The 20,850-nt window shown below is 49.6% G+C and overlaps 1 protein-coding gene across 1 annotated transcript in view; it reads right to left on the reverse strand.

The window, feature by feature from the left end:
• nectin1b (nectin cell adhesion molecule 1b) overlaps nt 1–20,850 on the reverse strand; it is a 58,644-nt gene that overhangs the window by 21,438 nt on the left and 16,356 nt on the right. The gene's annotated exons all lie outside the window — the stretch shown is intronic.

Consider the following 20,850-nt stretch of genomic DNA (forward strand, 5'->3'; position numbering starts at 1 on the left):
ACTGCCACCGCGGTGACCCCACTGCTGCCTTGTCTGTTGGCGGAGTCTCATGCCGTAATTGGCTCTCGCCTTCCAAGCCCCGAGTGGATGTCAGCCTTGTGAACCTCACACCTCTCTGGCCCGATCTGGCTCATACTCTCTCATTCAGGCCAAACGGATGCTTCCGACAGCCTTGCTCTCCTCTTCAGATCCCCCCCCCCCCCCCCCCACACACACACACCCGCTGCGTTTCCCTCATAGAAGACTTGACAGGTCTTTCACATCAAACCCCGAGCTCCTTCTGCTTATAGGGCTATAGAATAACTGGATTAATTCTGAAAGCCTTAAGCGCTACTTTAAATGCTAATCTGCTGGCAGTGTACACATCACGAAGTAAGTAAAGAACAATGGCGGAGCTTTTCCAGGGAGATGTCACGCCAAAGTGTCCTAGAGGATGCTTAGGGGGGTTGGCCGACCACAGCTCAACTTCACCTGCTCTCCGAAGGACATGGGAGCACAGTCACTGCCAGTAAGAGGATACAAGGGCTTCTTCTGATGACGGGGGCGTTTGTTTCCCCAGGAACCAGGAAGGCTCTGATACGAGCCCGAAAACAGTCTAAAAATAGACAGAACTGGGAACAGCAGCACAGCAAACACTCCGATTACTCATAAAAATGGATGAACAAGCTGGAACTTAACTCCAAACACACAGGGGCTTGGCGGTGTGCTCATGTTTGAGGACTGTGGGATGAGTACTCAGTATGTGTTTGAACTGTGGTCGGAGTACTTAATGGGCTGTAGGATGAATACTCAGTGGGTGTTGAGACTACAGTCTGAGTACTCATTGAGTATTCAGACTGCAGGCCAAGTATTCAGGAGCCTTTGCTGAATGTAGTCAAAGTACTCAGTAGGTGTTCAGACTGCAAGCTGAGTACTTGAAATGTTTTTGAACTGCCATCTTTTTGCACTCTGCATGTTCATACTGTGGTACTCACTGTGTGTTGGACTGCGGTGTAAGTACTCAGTGGGTTTTTAGACTGTGGGCTGTGTATCCAGTGAGTGTTCAGGCTGCAGACTGAGTAGCTTGTGCATGTTTGGACTGTAGTCTGAGTACTCAGTCGACTGCAGGCCTCCTCAGCTTGCTGATGGACAAACAGGAACACGGCTGTCAGGCCCGTGGCACCTCCAATGTTGATATATCCTCTGCTTTGTAATGAGAGCAGGAGAGGAACTGCTTCGGGCGCGTACTGTCCAGAGCCACTGGGTCACATGGACAGAATGCTTGTCACCTTCACTGAGCCAGAGGGAAGGGATGGGAATGGGAGGGGCTTAAATGGCCCCGTGCCTCTACTGCCACTGCGTCAGTCAGCGTGTGGTGTCTGGTGAAACCCGCGGCACTGCAGATGCTTCAGATATCCGGAGAAATTCTGCCAGGGTCAGTCTGCCCAGACGCCAACAACACGCCCACGCGATGCCACCGCTGCACAGAGGCCGTGCAGAAGCCTGTCAGTGCTGCTGGCTTTTATGTGCGACAGGAGACAGTCACTCCGCAAATCAGCCCCAAACAGGGACCCACATTAAATATATTCATTTAAATCAATCACAGCACGCGGCTGATAAATGCTTTTAAGTTACTCACGTTGTTCCTTGTTTCAGCTTTTACTGAGGGGCGATAATCCTTTACTGTGAAGAAGTCTCTCTGCTGATAGCATTCAGTCGATGGATGGTTCTCAGTGAAGGGAATTTCCTTCGTACTAAATGTGAATTAATGCAAATTAATGAATAAATTAACCGTCTTTGCGGCTTGGATCAGGTTGATTATGGCACAGAGCAGAAGTGACACCTCTAAGTAGCAGAGGGTCCAATTTTCCCACTTAAACCTAATTTTAAAAGGCTTTCGTTGCAAAATGAAACAAGTTCAGGATCTGCTATCTAGCAGAAAGGCCACACAGACAGTCAGACAGTCCTGACACCAGAGGACCCTACATTTAGCTTCCCTGTCATCTCAAAATGCTCGCAATGCTCCCCGTGGCCTCATCCAGCCATCTGAGGATGCCACAAACCGCCAACAAGCACATCTACAGAGCGACCGACACCCTGGAGCCTGAACTACAGCTTGCGGCAGGTAAACGGTTCGCTGAATGCCGTGTCTCTCTAATTAGTCTCGCACTTCCTCACGGCATCCGAGGACTGAAACCAAGCTTTTTAATCGCTCTGATTCCATCACAGCAAACTCTGGCCCTGCTGGGCTTTTACACAGAATGACATGTTGGTTTAAAAACAGAGGTGTGTACAGGGGCGGGGCCACAGGGGCACTGGCCCCAACTGAAAGCTGATTGGCCCCTGCAGTGTCCTCTCCCCTGTCACTCACAGACAGAAGAATATTATTGGCTAATGTTAAAGCTGGCTTCTCTGTATGAATTACAGCCTTTCCAATGCTGGAAGAATCCTAGAATCAACACTGTATAAAGAGGTAAAATGGTCTTTGAACAACAGGTGACGGATTGATATGGTTGGTCGGTAAAACCGTGGTCGTGATATGGTGGTCGCACGTGGTGATGGCAGCCCCAATGCCTCTGCTCTTCCCACGGCTGTGGCTAGCTGGCCCTGCTCACTGCCGCATGCGGTGCACGCACGGGTCAATCAACCCCCCCCCCCAGCCACCCATTGGGACAGCACTGCTGATACACGCAAACAGAGAGCCCATTCTATCCCACTGCGCCCCCCCCACCCGCCGGATCTGGCCCAATAGCAAACGGCCCAGTTTGTTAATTTACTGCAGCCTGAGCGTGTTTGCAATATAAAGAGTGCTGTGAGAGGGTGGGATCGACAGGCCTTGGGGGGGGGTGGGGTCTTACGAAGGCCTGCCGTATCATGGAGAAAGCGGCCCATCAGTGGTAGACAGAGGCTCATATTGATGTCCCTCCATCAGGTGAACATCGGCAACTAAGGCAGGCGGTACCACGTGTCACTCCTAGTCTCCACTGCTACAAGCAGACTTGTACAAAACCTGGCATATTCCATCTCCCCAGCAGATATTTACAGGCAGGCCTCAGCAGCCTGTGGAGACATCTCAAATATCCTCTCCAAGATCATTTTCTAGAGGTTCTGGTGTTCTGCTTCACAGCAGGTCACGTCTTCCTGGTCCTCTTGCCCCTTTCTGGGTGAGACGTTTGATCGATTGGCTCTGTGTGATCATGAAACGACGGCTGAAAACGGGGGCAGGCCCGCCAGCAGGAAGGGGCTTTGCTGAACTCTTCAGGAAAAAGCACACATCATGAAGCCATTTCTGTTTCATGGGGGAAGGGGGTTTCTGCCTGAAAGGAACAGCGTGAGGTGACTCTCTTTAGCTTCCTGTCATCACAGCTTTAGCCTTTTCTGGTTGGTTCTGTCATAGCAAATTATGACAAAACTTTTTTTTCCTGAGTCAGTAATTACTAAGAGATTCATAGGCTGAGGCGGCTCTGTTATCCAGGAGAGTGCGATGTGGGTGAACAGCGTGTGCCAACGCGGCAGAAAAGCCCCTCCCAAATCACATGGGTCTCTACCCAGCCAAATCCCTTTTTCCGCACAGTAATCCGGTCCTGTCATTACCTGCCTTGCAGTGCCCGATTGACATCGCTCAGCGTTAGATCAAAGAGCCCCAGACATTTGCAACAATGGCAAGGAGGGCATGTCAACAAGCAGGACGTTTTGCGGCATTCGGCGTGTAAATATGAAAGGGCGATCAGTAATAATCGGCTTGACAGAAAGGCCAGCGACCGCAACGTGAGTGTGCTAATTAAGAAGAGCACTGCCTTTGTGACACAGCAGAGGAAGGGATATTGCACGTCCCTGGGAACTTGCTGGTGAGGCAGCATGTTTGCCACATAGCCAGCGGCCTTGGGGCTGACAGGTGTGTGGATTGGTGGAAAGTCACAAAATAGCTACTACAGTCTGATATTTTAGTGCTACACATGGCCAGAATAAGATGACTCACAAAGTGGGAAAAAACTCAAAAAGACAGACCGTAACTTGCAGAAACTCAGAGTGAAACCAAGAATAGTTTCAACTGAAAAGATTTTCCAGCTTGTGATTTGCCAGGGAGTCAGTCAATCGTAATGTTTTCAGCTATTGATTGGTTGACGACAGCTAACGAACGCTCCTCCCATTAACAAGTTTAACTTGTTAAAAACTCAGACAGCCCAGGGTCCACTTGACCATGCGCCTCTGCCTAGACTGCAAATTAAGGAAGTGCGAAATGAGATCCAAGCTGTGAAATTACAGAGATTCAGTGGCATAAACTGTGATCTGATGTGTCAGACAAACTGACCGGCAGTACTTAATGTAGAATGTCTCATTCCCATAATCCCTTGCTGCATAGATGCAGAACGCAGCCCATTCCGAGAATCACACTCATCATCATGATCACCATCCGCAGTGGCAGTGCTGTGGCTTGGCACAGAGAGTGTGCTCTGCTGTCCCCTCTGATTCAGCTCTTCACGAGCAGCATCGCATGCAGCCAGGTGTTTGTGTAATCAAGACCATTAGCACATGAGAGAAGGAACACAGTGTCCATTTCCCAGCGGTGACGCACAGGCATACGAGGCTAGCAAGAAGCCACCGCTAACATGACCGGAGGTGGCTAGTTCAGGTTCGGAAAGTAAAAATCCAGACCACAATTATGTTCCAACCAACCAATTGAGTATAAAAAGTCACAATCACAGAGTACTCAACTGGCTGGTTGAAGCAAAATTACTCACCTGTGATCGTGACATGCTAGCATGCCCAAAGGCGGAAGGGCACAGACCCATCATGCGACATGCAGGGCTCTCTGTCACACATCGCTGTACTTCCACACCTGGTCTCCATCCTGTCTAGGTTTTTCACATATCCGCCATGAAAGTCCATTGTCGACAATCCGCAGGCTTCCATAATTAAGACCATCTCCTGATCTCCGCCAAGGATCACCGGCCACTTTCAGGAGTCTCCTTACAAGCTTGCCAGCGGACAGAAACTCAACCAGAATCCAGAGTATCATTCACTCGCCCTGCACCCGCTCCTAGTAATTTTAGAGATGCCTATATACACAGTCTACATGTACATACTGAACAGAAACGTGGGTCTTTCCGGGAACACAAGGGTCCCAATCTCTGGCAGAGCTGAAGGCTTGGGGTCTGGGGGGCTTCTAGGGGGGAGCACGTGAACCATCTGCTGACTCACGACTGGCTACGCTGACTCACACGCTTGAGTCATTCCCGGCTGCAGCACCTCAGATTCCTTTTCCACATGTTTAATGGAAACCTTCTCCTGAGACACCTCTGCTCGTTCCTCAGCCCTATGCCCCCCCCCCAACTCGAAGAGGCACTGTGGTCCCTCTGAGCCAACGAAAGGCATGTGACCGAGGCGGAGCCGATCTGGAGACCGCAAAACCGCTGGAAGAAGAAACAGAGAACATTGGCAGCTCGGGGAGGGGGGAGAGGGCAAGAACAGGCAGCCTTTGTCTTCAAGAGCTGTTTTAGATGAAGTGTATGGAGGAAAACCTTGCAAGAAACAGAGGTATTAAAGCAAATATCTGCAGGCAGGTTTCTGCACGGGGCACCACTGAAGAGATTAAATGAGCGCTGCTGTGACTCTCCTTCACGGCCCCCCCCCCATGTAATGGTCTCGGAGAAGGTGACTCTCTGCTGATAGCGGCCCCGCTAATGGGGCGTGGTGGAGCTGGAAACCAAAGCACCAGGGCACGGCCTTCAGGACGGCCATCACACGTACATCATGGGGCATCTATCCGGGAGGAGGGGAGGCAGCTATAAACACAGCTGGCCGCCGTGGGGAGACCTGAGAATGGCCTCTTAGAGACTGTGAATCCAGCCCTCCATCTGGCTGTGAGTGTAACTGTACAGATGTGCAGATCATAACCGACCTGCACCTGAACACACAGCGTCTGTCGGGCAGGTCATGTGACATCACAGCTGACAGTCAGGAATACCTACCTGCCTGCCTGCCTGCCTGACTGCCTGCCTGCCTGCCTGCCTGACTGCCTGCCTGGCCTGCCTGCCTGCCTGCCTGCCTGCCTGCCTACCTGCCTGCCTGCCTGCCTGACTGCCTGCCTGGCCTGCCTGCCTGCCTACCTGCCTGCCTGCCTACCTGCCTGCCTGACTGCCTGCCTGCCTGCCTACCTGCCTGCCTGCCTGCCTGCCTCAGATGGGCTATCACAGTTCACACCATGTCACAACGGCGGCATTGCACCATGTCTGGCCTGGCATTAATGTCTACCGGCCCACACTGTAATTACCCTCACTATGAGGACATTCTGTAGCCAAACTTCAGAGCGAGGTCATCGCTGGAGCTGGGGGTGGCTGACGGTAAGGGGGTGCAGGGGTGGGGCAGCTGGAAGATGGGGAATCACACATTAACACCAGGTCGGCGTATGCGGACTGAAAGCAGCAGGGGGCGCCAAACACCTCCTGATTCCAAGGTTGGGGGGGGGGGTCACCCGATGGACCGAGTGGGGGGGGGGTGGGGGCAGGTTTCAGTTCCGCTAACTCTCTGAACGTTAAGCAAATTTGTCAAATTTTACCTTCAGCTTATGCACTCGGGATTTAAAAAATGGACAGCTCTATACTTCTGGGTGTTGGTTCAGGCCTGCCACGCCCTTGTGCACACTGACCCTTCACGTTGGTGGAAGCCACGCCCATAAGCAGACGTCTCGCGTCAGGACTCAGAGATGAGTCTGAATCAGAGGTACGTGTGCGTCAGCTCACTTGTAACATGGTACAGAACACGCCAAAGTTTTTAACGAGCTTAAAAACGGAGACTGTGTATGCAGAGGGAACGACCAGGACGAGACTTTCTGAGCCGCCGTTTGACTGTTACGACAGATCAAACTGACAAGGAGCCGCAGCTCAGCTGAGCAGCAATTAGAAAAGAACTTCAGGGAGGCTTTATTGTTAATATCCTGGGTGATGAAAATTCCCCGTTTAAATTAAAGCTCAAGCTCATTCTATTACTGGCCATTGAGAAATGTGTTTTTCTTCAGGTGTTCGAAATGTACAGTATTACTCAGAACACGTCTGTCGTCTGTCGCCTGGGGTGTTCTGGGGTGAACTGGGGATGTACTGGGGGTATCCTGGAGGTGTACTTTGTATGTACTGGAAATGTACTGGGGGTGTCCTGGGCATGTACTGAGGATGTTCTGGGGGTATACTGGGGATGTACTGGGGGTATCCTGGGCATGTACTGAAGGTGTTCTGGGGGTATACTGGGGATGTACTGGAAATGTACTGGGGGAATACAACACCAGCACCCTCCATAAAGGAACCTCCAATACCTAATCCCCCCCATACACTGCAGGCAGCTCCTGTGTCTTAATCAGGGGGCTATTCTGTAGCCTTTTATCAAATTGCAGCAACTCAATTTCTTCGGTTAGAAATTCAAACTGTCAGTCTTCTTCTGGGGCCAGATTTTCCTGGATTTGTGTATATATGAACCTGCATAAACCCCACAACCCAAGCCGGCATAAGAAGCTTGTATTTGGGTGGCTTCCATAAGGATAGTGGGCTGGTTCTCCCCACCCCTGCCTCTTCAATCAATTTATTACAAATATTTACAGTAACAGTGTATAAAAAACTTAGTTCTGATCTGATTTTGAAACCCGGGGAAAGTTGTGTATAAAAAATGTTACCTTGGACAGCTTTTAAGAATAAAAGTGTGAAATATCTATGATCAGTATGCTGCCAGTACGCTGTCACAGCTGTGTGATTCAAGATAAGAAAGGTGCCTTCACTCTGCTGAGCACCAGGTCCTCCGATGACAGCAAAGCTAACGAGCTGACGAAGAGATTATCTCAGAAATAAAGCCTGGATGCACGTTCGCGATCCCTTCGTGGCAGATGGACTCTCTTCTCCATGTTTTAGGAACATGGTTCAATACGGCGCAAACGCCACCCTTAGGTCATGCTAATAAGAAATGGAAAAGCCTGTGAAGACACACAGATACAACAGTAACAACCCTAAGTCCAGCCCTCTGCATAGAACCCTAAGGCATGGAACGTTCTAGAACTTTAACGATAGAGCCAACATGTAATGATCAGGGGCCACCTGCGTTTTCCCTGCGTTCACACAGACCTGCTCCAAGACAATCTGGTGACCTGACCGGTCTGATCAGAAGTGGCTAAGTTAAAATAACATGGATGAGTATCAAATGTTCATGACTGATACCAGTGGGATGTGGGAACCAGTCCCAAAATCCTAGATTCTGTGTGAATCATGTATGGGTGTGGCAGTTCCGACGTTACCTCGAACCCACGAGGAGCTGGCGCCTCCTCTGAAAGGTTCCCCCCCCCTCCAATCCCCTCCCCTGCCTTCCTGCCCCCCCTAGGATGTTTATATCCAGAGGAGAGTCCCACAAGCCCAGACAGGCTGTCCCCACCGCCCCCGGTGTTACCGTCGGCCCTTTCGGGTGAGATCACAGAACCTCCATCAGAATCTGCCGCTCACCATAGCAACATTTTCAGGAGGATCGACGTCGACATGCTGTTTCCTGTCGACTGCAGGTGTTGGGGGAGGGCAGTATCCCTGCTGATGAGTGACAGCCCCACCCAGCGTGTCACACAGACGCCGATCCTCATCCACGCACCTGCCTCCTCAAGCCTAGTCATTATTCATCACCAGCCAAAGAGGGGTACAGTGAGATGAGCCTCGATGGTGTCCCTGCTCACCCATCTCCTGCTGGATGGTATGAGAGGGTGTAGGTGGGTGCAGTTCCTGTGGCTCGGAGTGTTTTGCCAGCACTGTTAAGGTCATGGGTACAAATCCCAAGAAGTTAAGGGCCTTGTAGAAGCTGAGGCTGGCCTCAAACCGGCGATTTTCCGATCACAGGCACAGAGGCTGAGACCGCTGAGCATATGCTGCCCCCATCTAAGAACATTGATGGTAACCTCAAGCTGTCAGTTTGCTGAAGTCTTATACTCCAGCTCAGCATGAACGTGGCGCAGGCCTGTTTTACGCCATAATGCATCAGATCGGCTGCTTTGGAAGTGTTTACATCAGAGACGAATTTGTGACTCTAATGAACTGTGGGCCTGTATTGACACACGTTCTGAATGCTAATGTATTTGGCAGGGTTAGGTGACCCTGCACACTGTCCATGTGAGAGGGGTACCGAGGTGTGCAGCGCCCCCTGTCTGCCAGCCTACTGCTCTGCTCATTCCCGCTGTCCTTTTTCACTCCGGCCTCTGAAAACGGTTACTGTCTGATCACTGCTCCGTGGTCAGCAGTTAAACGTGTTTCCAGAGGTAATAAACTGTGGGGGGCAGAGTTGGGGGCCATATAGAACTTCTGCGATTCAGCACACACCTTCAGCAGCACGTCGCCAGGTCAGGAAGTGATGTCACCGTTTTAGCCCAACGAGAATCACACCTGGGGCTCAGAGTCAGCTGACAGCTCTCCCAGAGATGGGGCACGCCACAGTCTGCCCCTTCAGAAATATTATGGTCTGTCGAACTGGAGCAGCACTGATAAAATAACATCTCACGGCAGACAGAATGAAAAGATATTGTTTAGATCTACCATGCTGGATAACAGAGATTGTGCACATTAAGGTCATCGTGTGTGTCACTATGATGCTTGATCACCATTGAGTATAAGAATGTATGTATTTCCTGCATATATTTCATTACAAACACAAAAAGTTAAATGCCTGACGTGTAAGCGTTCTGTTAAGCAAAGGAACATCTTACGAAATGTACTCATTAGCCTGTTGGGTTTCTTCTACCTAAATAAATTAGTTCTAATATGATGCAGTTAGACAGTCTTCCCAAAGAACAGTACATTTCACTACAGACAGGAAGCCTGAATAATGTAATACTACCGTAAAGTGAGCCAAATGCACGCTCGGCATTCTGGTATATTTTGACAACATGTAGCGCTTTCCGTAGAAATAGATGGACGTCATGCTGCTGCAGTACAAGTCAAAAGTCTGGAGACACCTACTGAAAATAATGTGTTTCTAAAAGGATAAAATGACCCTAAGCTCAGCTCAAGGTTATGTAGTATTATCCTGAGAGATAGAGGGCTGTGATAGATGACCTGGCCCCCACAATCCCCCCCCCCCCGACCTAAACCCTATAGGGCTGGTTTGGGATGAGCTGGGCTGAACATTAAGGGAAAGGTAGTCAACTTGTGCCCAGAACTCCTTCGGGACTGTTGGAGAAGCATTCCAGTGGGCTGTACTACGAAGCGGGGTTACTGGATAACTGGGGTAACTCCTCGGATTTAAGGTACCACAGTTTAAATGAACTTCGTTCACTTACATTTTGCCCAGACTACCTTAAATCCGACAAGTTACCCCGATAAGTCAGTAACCCCACTTCGTAGTACAGGCACCGGGTGGCTACATCTGGAAACTGGTTGAAAGAATGACAAGAGCCTGCCATGGGGTCATCAAAGGTAAAGGGGGTCATTTTGTCTGAAATTTGAGAAAATTTTAAGATGTTGAGCAGTACTCTTGGTCATTAAAATATCTGAAATCTATTGCTTCATCACCTTGAGGCCTTTTATTATAAGGTGAATAACATGGCTAAAACAAAGCAAATGCATTAAAAGCAGAAATGTCCCTAAATTTGGCTGTCACTGTACAATCATCAAATCACTAGTCAAATTAAAGTTTAATCAATAAAGCATTACTTTCAGTACTGAGGGTGGGCCTAACATCTCTCTGATGGGTGTGGCTGTCCCCTCATCCCGATTGGTCAAGTGCCAAAGCCAGCCCCCGGTGGGCGGTCCCAGGGGGGCGGAGCCACGATCCATCTCTCCTGAGATTACAAGTTTATTATGTAGGGCATCAGCTCCTGTCCAGCTTGAGGAGGCCAATCTGCAGCCCAAATCTGACCAAGAATCTGCATGCCGACGCGAGCAGATTTTGCCTTTTTCTTCGGGGTTGAGACGCTGCACCCCATCCTTCCTGCCCCTAACTGGGACCTGCCTCTTGGGTTTCAGGCGAGCGTCCAGCGTGAGCAATGGCGACACAGCAATTCCGGTTTAATCTCGTTTACAGCGTGGCACCCCCAGGACCCCGCAGCATAAAACATAGATTTTTGCTGTCATTTTACGTACGTATTTTTAAGATTCGAACTTGAATAACGATGTTCGACCTCTCAGGCCTAGTAGTCGGACACTGACAGTTGAACTACGTCTGTGCTCCCAGAGACAATCGGATATAGCAGAGCTATACCCATAATTGATTATCTTATACAGCAGAACAACATGACCTTTCATTTCTACATTAAGGATAATCTATATTGAAAAAAACAGTTTTAGGGTAACAGATTATCCTTGACAATGACATAAATGATAGCTGCTTCCAGTCAAAACGAAAAAAAAAAACAACTTCTGGAATGGCACCAGAAAAAGCTGAATTAAGAGATCTGGAAGCTCCATGGAGACAAGGCTGATTTCCAAGGTTGGGCCGCGTTACAACCTCAATGCCGGCCTGATAACTTTCCCTGAGCAAAGTGCAAGTGAATCAGAGCCTTCAGAAACTTCCGGAAGGTGTGGTTCTTAAAGGTGTTTCGGCTTGTTGCCCTTTGACAAGGAACAAAGAGGAAAGAAGGTGCGGACATCGGAAGAATCCCGCGGGGATGGCAGAGGCAGATGGCAGATGAGAACTCTGTGGTCATTACCTCGCCGCTGTCACGGCACCATCGAGCACTGCTAACCTCACCCATTCATCCGTGCAGCAGAAGTATCACAGTCGGGAGTTGACTGACCGCAAGTGTTACAACAGCACCAAGAGGAATGGAGTAGTTAAGGAACTGCACCTGTGACACCAAAGATCAGTGTTTCTCAACTCGGTCCTCTGAGACCCCAGATTTCTGCTTCCTCCCAGCTCCCTGCCAGACAGTCAACATTTTTGCTCCCTTCCAGAAAGTCAACATTTTTGCTCCCTCTCAGCTCCTGGTAAAAACATGGATTGTCTGGGGATCCCCAAGTACCAGATTGGGAAACACTGGATTATAGACAGAAGACAAGCAATGTAGCTGGGAGCTGGGAGGGAGCAAAATGTGGATTGTATGGGGGTCCCCAGGACCAGGTTGAGAAACACTGCCAAATATCACCAAAGGCTCAAGCTCCACTTGTTCTGGGCAATATCCCTGAACTTTGAACTTTAAAATAACCTTTAAACTGCATCAGTCGACATTTCCGGCTGCCTGAGTCAGAAAAAGCTTGGCCTGAATTAATGTCTGCTCAGAAAGAATTAAAAATAGTAACAGAAGTGAGAGGGTGCAAACTGAGGCAGGTGTTGGCCAGATGCAAGAGTTCCTACCCTCATCAGGGCACACATGACCCCCCACCGCCCCCGTGCCCTTCCTCTTCAGGCAGCCCTGTGTGTCGCTCCTCTGTTTCCCCCCATGGGGGCGGGAAGTGCGACATGCACCGTGCCAAACACTGCGAGGGTGCACAATGCACCGTGGAGCGAATCGAATCGCCGCAGAGGCATCGGTGCTCCGCGTCACGGAACCAAATCAGTAGAAAATGTCCTGGAGGAACATTGCGACCGAAATGTTTGGTTTATTCATGCGATGCGGATGCTTTGTGTAGAATAATTTAATCGACTTAATTAGGAAATGGGAACAAAATATTACAGAAATGGTTGTTTCCTGCCTGTGCAGGAAACACTGGTGGTACGGCAAGCAGAAGATGTGCAGGCTTTTTGTTAAGGTCTCACTCCGGTTCCTGAAATCGGTTCCTCACACTCTGAGGTACCGTCAGCAGGTCCCCTGTATCCCAGACTCCCCCACCCTGGGCTGCGCAGCACACTGTCGCTTACTGCAGTTTTTTTTTTTTATTGCAGTCTCAGTTCCAGACCCCCACCTCAGCGATGTAGAGCTGCAGCACTGGGGAGCTGCAATGTCAGAATCTGCTGAACTAGTGAAATGCCCTGAGGATGTATCGTAAGGCAGAGATCTGGTGTGTGTGTGTGTGTGTGTGTGTATGTGTGTGTGTGTGTGCGTGCATACATGGGGGGGTGGGGTCTCCTAACCATATGCCGGCACGCCACTTTGCTGATGACATCACGCTTTGCTCGCTTTATTCAGACAGAAAAAAACGTGTGCAAAGTCTGCTGGCTAATTTCATCCCAGGCCAAATAACTGGGTCCTGACCAGGGTTCTGTTAGAAATGAACCATGAACAGCAGGATCTGAGCAGGGTTCTGTCAGAAAGGAACCATGGAGAGTGGGATCTTTGCAGGGCTCTGTTAGAAAGACGAGAGGATCTCGCTAAGACCAGGATCTGAGTGGCCTTCTCGCTGCTGTGTGGCATCCTGAGATATTGTGCACTGTGTCAGATACAATGCAGCTGGCCTGTGGGAAATTAAAGCAGGAAACTCAAAGTGCAGATATAAACCCTCATTGACCAATGGGCTCGTGTCAGCTTAGCGTGTGCACACATGACCCACATAGAGGCAGAATTAAATCTGAGTGAACATCTGGCAGCCCAGATCAGATTAAACAGGGGATAAACATTTTAAATAAATAATGACAGCACTGTCACCTGCTGCAGGAGACAAAGGGCCTGCTCCTATGGCCCTTCCCATAATGCCCTTCACCGTTTCAGCAGGTCAGTGACTCTCAAAAGGCCCACATCTCGAGTTTCATCTACAGCTGGAATGTGCGCAGGGTATGCAGTGTCACCACGGTAACATGGCACAGAGGACGTGTCACCCGCTCGCTGGAGCCTCGTGACAGGCTTCTCCGACGGGAAGCAATCGGAGACGGTCATGGTGGCTTAGCACTGGCCTTTCGTTCAAGCAACATGCTTTATCATGTCACTCCCTCAGCGTCACGTCACCATGGTAACGTTTCCTTTGGAGGGGGCACGTGGGATGCAAGTCCCAAAGCAGGCCCGCGACTTCAAACTCGCTCTTCCAGTCGGAGCAAGAATCCGAGACGAGGGGAACGCGAGAACAGGGAACATGGAGCTGTCATGTGACACACACACATTGAATACTTAAAAGCACTCTTGGAGAAAAAGGCAGCAGAGCATTCTGGGAAAAATGATTCCAGTACCAGCTCGGCACCCTGTACTAGGACATCTTTTGTACGTCACACGCGATTTATTTTATAGCGATTATGCTCCTCACAAATAATAATAGGCCAGGAAAGTGTGAAAAAAGTTAAATAGAAGTCTCTGATGTTCTGTCAACATTCAAGGCCAACTGGCAGGGCCACGGGCGAGGGCAGGGGCGGGCACTGGGAAGGCCGTACTTATAATGACCTCCTTTCGCTGTCTCTCCCTCGCAGCCCAGCGGTGTGGATTCTCTGTAAACACACGCGGAACGCACTGTATGCGGTGCCCGTGCTGCACTCTGCCTGCCCACTGCTGTAGGATGTCCTGTTTCATTCCAGCTCATTAAGCTAAAGGGTACAGGATAGACACATTAGACCATTTTCCCCTCCTGAGTAGCACATAGGCTGTTATACCGGCTCATTTCAAGCATTGCGTGGCTGATTTTACTGACAGTTCCTCACCCCAAGAATGATTTACGAACCGTTTCTTGCAAAACATCATATGTCATGGAGACTACTGCATGGGTCTGATAACATGACAGCAGGGCCGACCCGTAAACGCACCTCCCTCTGCAAGGAAAATGATCTGAATCTTCACATCATCCCTACCACCCGTCCGTCTTCAGCCTGCTTATCCGGGGTAAGGTTAAGGGGTCTTCGCAGATTCCAGCATTAGCGGTCGTGTAATTCAGACCAGGTTTCCATTTCGCGTTAATGCCAAAAGACTTTCCCGTCCATATTGGCAATATTTTGTAAACAAAGCATAGCGACACAGAGCCATCAACCAGTGAGCAGATCTCTGCCAAATGCTGTCGTGACTCAGTGGCGCCCCCTTCAGGATAAATGGCATTTCATTTGTTTCATTTGACCCCCCTTCTCTTTCACCACCCCCCAAAGCTAGAACATCTGCCAACATTTGTGGGTGTTATGAGCCCCCAGAACTCCCCTGTTCTCTGCTCTCCCTGTGGTAATTTAGTGAAGGGGGGTGTCAGTCCAATAATTAACTCACTTCCTCCCACAGCCAGAGGGCCCCAGCAGGGCCCCCAATGCCACGGCTGCACCACACACATCATGAGCTACAGGGGAGGCGGCCACCGCTGCCTGGGAAGGGGTCCAGGTGCTGGATGATACCCCGTCGTAGGGGACATTCTTACCCCCCCTGGCCAGCTCACCTCCACCTCTAACAAACAATCACCGCCTAACAGTTGTCCAGCAGGCCCTGTATGTGGCGTCATGTCAGTGTATAGCTTAAGCTGGAAGCTTCTGTGTTCTACCATTAGACTGAAGTAGGTGTCAAATGCCAATCACTATGGTAAATATCCACCAGGACGTTGGTGAAGCCAGCAGGTAAGTTGTTAATCAAATGAACTGACTCTAATGAACTAGTTAAAACGGCAGGACGCTCTCCCATCCGTCCCAGCCTCCGCCCAGTTGGGGGGTCAGCGTTAACGATGGTCTACCGTGACTCGCTCTCTATCCAAAGTGGGACCCCCCCCCCCCCCCCCCCCCCCCCCCCCCCGAAGCTCGAGCTCTGTAAATACATCCTGCCTGGCCAGACCCGTCATTAAAACGTTCCCCTCAGCAAGTGAGACGAGTATAAAACAGCGGGTTTGGAAAACAGCGATGAGAGGAGCAGGGAGATGCCGGGGGAGGCGTGACCACGAAGGGCCGCTGCTTCTGGGTCAGAGACCGGAACGCAATCAGCCTCCGGGCGCGATGAGAGGTAGTCAGACGCAGCCAGGCGTCAGCACGTCCTGACAGACAGGGTACTGCCTCAGCCTCCTGTACACACCCACTGGAATACGGCCTGTAAATGGAACATTATATCACTATAATGTGCGCCAGGCAGTGTTACATTATTATTATGTCAGCACTGAGATACCCTAATGCTCCTGACACAAAGCTCCTACAGCCCTAACTGGCAATGAAGCTGAAGTCAGTGTCTGTTCATGTACCACGGGCAGCAGGGTGGGACTAAGCCACCAGTAGCCCCGCCCCCAACCCCTCCCACCACAGACAGATCCAGTAGCCCCGCCCCCAACCCCTCCCACCACAGACAGATCCAGTAGCCCCGCCCCCAACCCCTCCCACCACAGACAGATCCAGTAGCCCCGCCCCCAACCCCTCCCACCACAGACAGATCCAGTAGCCCCGCCCCCAACCCCTCCCACCACAGACAGCTACTTCTGTCCAGTCCTGCTGCCTGTCTTCTCTTCTCACGGCATTCCTGGCGGCTCTGAGTCACGGGTCCCCACTACACCCCAACGACTGTGCTAAAGCGCAGAAGTTTGCACTCCGACATCATGCACCAAGCTGCAGCACGGCATGCAGGGATCGCATGCATCAGTGCGGGATGAATTACGATGATTACAAATACACTCCTTCCTTTCTCTCTTGCCACAAGCAGCCTGGGGCTCCGAGGCATTTCAGCACCTATTAATTATCAGATAGGCAGTATTGTTACACAATGGTGCATCACTGTTATATAGAGTTTGAATAGAAGGAGGCTTCCAATGAGTCGTTATTTTAAACCCTTTCGACAGAGTGTTTCCTTTCACGTGTCCCTAATACATGGTCCTCCCTGTATTACGATGCAAGTCCATGTTTTTGCTCCACTCATCCCCTGACACCCCCTCCTCCCTCCCTACTGTCCCCGATCCATTTATCCACATCCCTGCCAAAGACTTCGCAGTCTCCCTGCCTGGTTGCCTGGGTAGCAGCAGAGCCCACAGGGATCACTTCCAGGTCAGTGGAGGGGACAATGAAGGATAACATGGTGGCTCCCCCCCCCCCTTGGTCCCTGGGTGACAGCCATGAATGTCACCATGACACTCTGGGCAGGGCGATGAAAGCTCAGTGAGTATGTAACCCTGTAAGACAGTATTTCCCAAACCAGTCCTTGGGGACCCTAATACAGTCCACATTTTTGCTCCCGGTAGGGGAGGAGCTGGAAGGGAGCAAAAACATGGACCATCTGTGGGTCCCTGAGAACCAGGTATGGGGCACACTGCTCTGAGGGGCTGATAAACTCCAGCCATGGTGGGCTGGCCCTCGATTCCCCCTGCAGTCAAATGAGGAGGCTACAGAGAAGCATCTGGAAGATCCTACAGGCCAGTGTAGAGACAGATAGGGGCCACAATCACACATTTGTCTTTCATGCTGTGAGTTGAGTGTCAATGAATGAGAGTCAATGAATCACAGAGGCTCCCTAAAGGACGCCAAATAAAATTCTCAGATATGTATAGATACACACACACACACACACACACACACACACACACACTGCATGATTTTACACATACCACCCAAAGAATCCTGGAGACACATCCTCACAAAACGTAAAATGAATCACTCTTTCTTTTTACTTTTGCATTTTTCCAAGGCCAAAATGAGATATGGATTCTCTTTTGTTTTTCCACGGAAGTCCTAGCGAATTTGGCTGAGGCGGGTCTCCGACCAGCCCACTGTGCTCTGGAAGGCTCACAAGTTTGCAGAAACGTTGCCAGTCATAGTAGGAAGGTCAAAGAAAAAAATAATGACTTCATAATCAGAGAAATGGCAGCACTAAACCTTGAGAATCGCAGCCTTCTGCACACATTCATGCTTCCTTACGCCTCCGTGAGCATTTTTGCCGTACCTCGCTTGACCTGCTCCTTTTTTTTTACCCCATCTGACTGATTACTTTCTCTAACCGGCTGTGTTCTGCCAGCGCCTTGGGGCCAGAGAGGGTGCGAGACGCGAGACGACGTGTAAGGTAACTTTCTGAGCCACGGGGGGGCACGCTCTCATGCAGGAGACAGAGGTGGAGGTGATTGGGCCTGTCGGTGGGAGGCGACTAGCGGGGGCAATCAGCTCTCCATATGGAGGAGGAGCTGCCATAAAGTCACCCCAGAGGCTTGTGGGGAGGGGGGTCATGTTCTCCCAGAAAGCTCACACATCGGCGGAGCCCCGCAACCTTTTTTGATAACGCTGTCGCATTAAGCGGCTGGATCATGTGGCACATGAAGACTGTACATCTTCTGGGCCGCCCGGCGCGGGCTAGAGCCATTGCTACTGGCTCTTTTCAGCAGTAAATCTTGTCTTTTTTCTAATCCCTTTAAAATCTATAAAGGGCTTCCTTCGATTCCCTCATTTTTTCCAGTTTCCTCAGCGCAGAAGGCTCTAATTAGAGATTTTCTGGGAGGAATCGATCAGCTTTTCATCCTGTGGAGGGAACTGTTTACTGCATAGCAACCCCCCCCCCCCCCCCAAACCAAACAAGGTCAGCCGTGCCCCCCCCCCCCCCCCAGTAACTCCTGTCCTCCAGATACAAAAACTCCCTCAGTTTCATGTTATATAAGATATTTAAGATATACACACAACTCCCATAGCCCCCCAGCCATAACCTTAACCACAAGTAACCAAACAAAACACAATACTTCTTAAGTTTTTTTTTTGGATTATTGCTGCCATAGATTTTTATAAAATTCAGTTATCCCTTGTGAGGACCAAAATATTATCCCCACAACATCAAAAATAACATGTGGTCCCCACAATGAAATAGTTCCGTAACACACACACACACACATACACACACACAAACAGATACCTTTCCCGCCTGCACTGCCTTCAGTAAATGACTTAAACACCTGTTTTTAGAAGCATGTCCCCAGTGGGGGGCGGGGCTCATTTTCAGGGGCCTCATCTTGGCCGTCAGCTTCATTTACGTAGATTTACGAGAAGCACAAAGGGTTACAGGCAGGGGGGCGGCAGCGTGACCCTTTACGATTTTGGTCTCTCCCCCTAGACGAGCCCCTCGGTGACCTGTGGTTAAGTTACTTAACCTGAAGTCAGTTAAAAGAAAGGGAGACTAATTAGTCAAATTATTAAATTATGAGCGGAAATGTATATATCCATCAGTCCATCTTCCAGCCTCTTATCCTGATCAGGGTTAAGGCTATCATTGTCCGCGTTAGGGTTACGCCCATAGAAATGAATGGACGGTCCCCACAAACATATAAATACAATCCTGTGTGTGTGTGTGTGTTCCAAAGTGGTGCAAGATGGGATACATAAAAAGACACATCGCAATGCACCTGTCCTCATACTCATGCAAATACCAGATGAAGCATCCTTTCATTTCATTGAAGCCAGGAACCCTAAAACACCACTTAACACTAAAACTAACAAAAAAACCTCATCTTCTTCAAACAGAGAAGCAAACCGCGGGTCTCCGGAGGAGGGTAAGTCATAACGGAGCATGCTGCGCCTATGAGTCATAATTCTAGGTGCGAACACATGCATGATACAACATAGACACAATGGAGGCTGTAGTCTTTCTGCAGATTGCTGTTAGTGCTGGTTTGGCGATGGTGTAGCTATTGCGTAAACTAGGGGTGGACCATGCAGAGCCTGACCTAACTAGCTCATCACACGTTAGCAATGCCAGATCAGGCTTTGGTTGACCCAATGCATCGCTACTTGCAGAATCAATTAAGCAGGAGTGGATGTCGTGCTCTCTGCTGACAGGTTCAGGATCATTTTTCCAGCCTGTCTGGGGTTGGCAGAAGGGCCCACATCTAACTAAACAGCTCCAAAGGAAATACCTGCCGGTTAGCGAAGATGTTACAAAACACATATTTTGTCTTTGACGTAGAGATGAATCTGTCAACTCCAAGCCGATGGATGTTTATTGGTCCCGGAATGCTAGTCAGGAATAAGCATCCCACAATTCCTGCCAAAATGTATGGGTCACTTTCTAACATTGAAATCACCATAAACAGTTGATTTGTATTTGTCATTTCTGTCTGCTTGAATCAAACGACTTCTGTACAATGTTCAGGGTTTTGTATGCTGGGGGTGCAGAAACAGATGGCTTACATGGCGCTACATTCAAAGGATCATCAAAGCCCTTTACCACGGTAAGCAGGGCACAAGAAAGCACACAAAACCTCAAAGAAGTAACCCAAGATCATCGCGTATCCACTGCAGCTACTGGTGCCCAATTAGTAAGATGGCATCAGAGTGTGGCCAGATCGTTTGGGATTGTTTTATCTGTAGAACGCATCAGAGTCGTAGAAACCATAGAAACCAAAGTTACAATGAAAAATGATTCAAACCACCGGCGAGTGTCTTTGATCTTGTCCTTAATCTCAGAGAAGCTGGATCGGATGTAGCTCCGAGTCGCTAATGTTTGCTTGTTAGCATACTCTGTCGGCAAAGTGCGGACAAACAAACTCAATGGCAAAACACACAGAGTGTTACTGACTAACGAAAGGCAGATAAATAATAAATATCAAGCAGAGATTCAGAGACACTGATGCGAATTAAGGCTGCATCTTAGTAGGAGAAGCAGCGTGGAGTTACGTGTTGATTTAATTTAAGACCAGGCAGCCTGCAGAAGTCCGGCGCTTGCAGGTACGTGTCAAGGAGGATCAAATATGGCCTCCGGATCATGCTAAGTAGCTAAGCCAACTAACCTCATTTGCTCGTTTCATCTCTACGGAGAATTTTCTAGGAGATTCTTTTGAAAGTGAAACCTCATACCTTTACGGACCAAGCCATACGTATACACATTATTTTACATAAATCTGCCTGCACTGACCCTACACTTGATAAACAGTGATGTCAAATGCAGGTGACAGCTAAACTCCTGATTATACATTACGTATCTCTCTCGGTATAAAGACCTTTACAAGTCGCAAGGATGCTTTCAGCTGTAATTTCCAATTTCCTATTGAGTCTCAGAGTTGCTAACCAATTAGCTTGATAAGTGCAGACCTATAACAGCATCCAGTGTGCCGAGATAAATACCAATCACGGAATGGAACCACTGTGTTGTAAGAA

This window comes from Brienomyrus brachyistius, chromosome 17 (assembly GCF_023856365.1).
Source record: "Brienomyrus brachyistius isolate T26 chromosome 17, BBRACH_0.4, whole genome shotgun sequence".
Lineage (NCBI taxonomy): Eukaryota > Metazoa > Chordata > Actinopteri > Osteoglossiformes > Mormyridae > Brienomyrus > Brienomyrus brachyistius.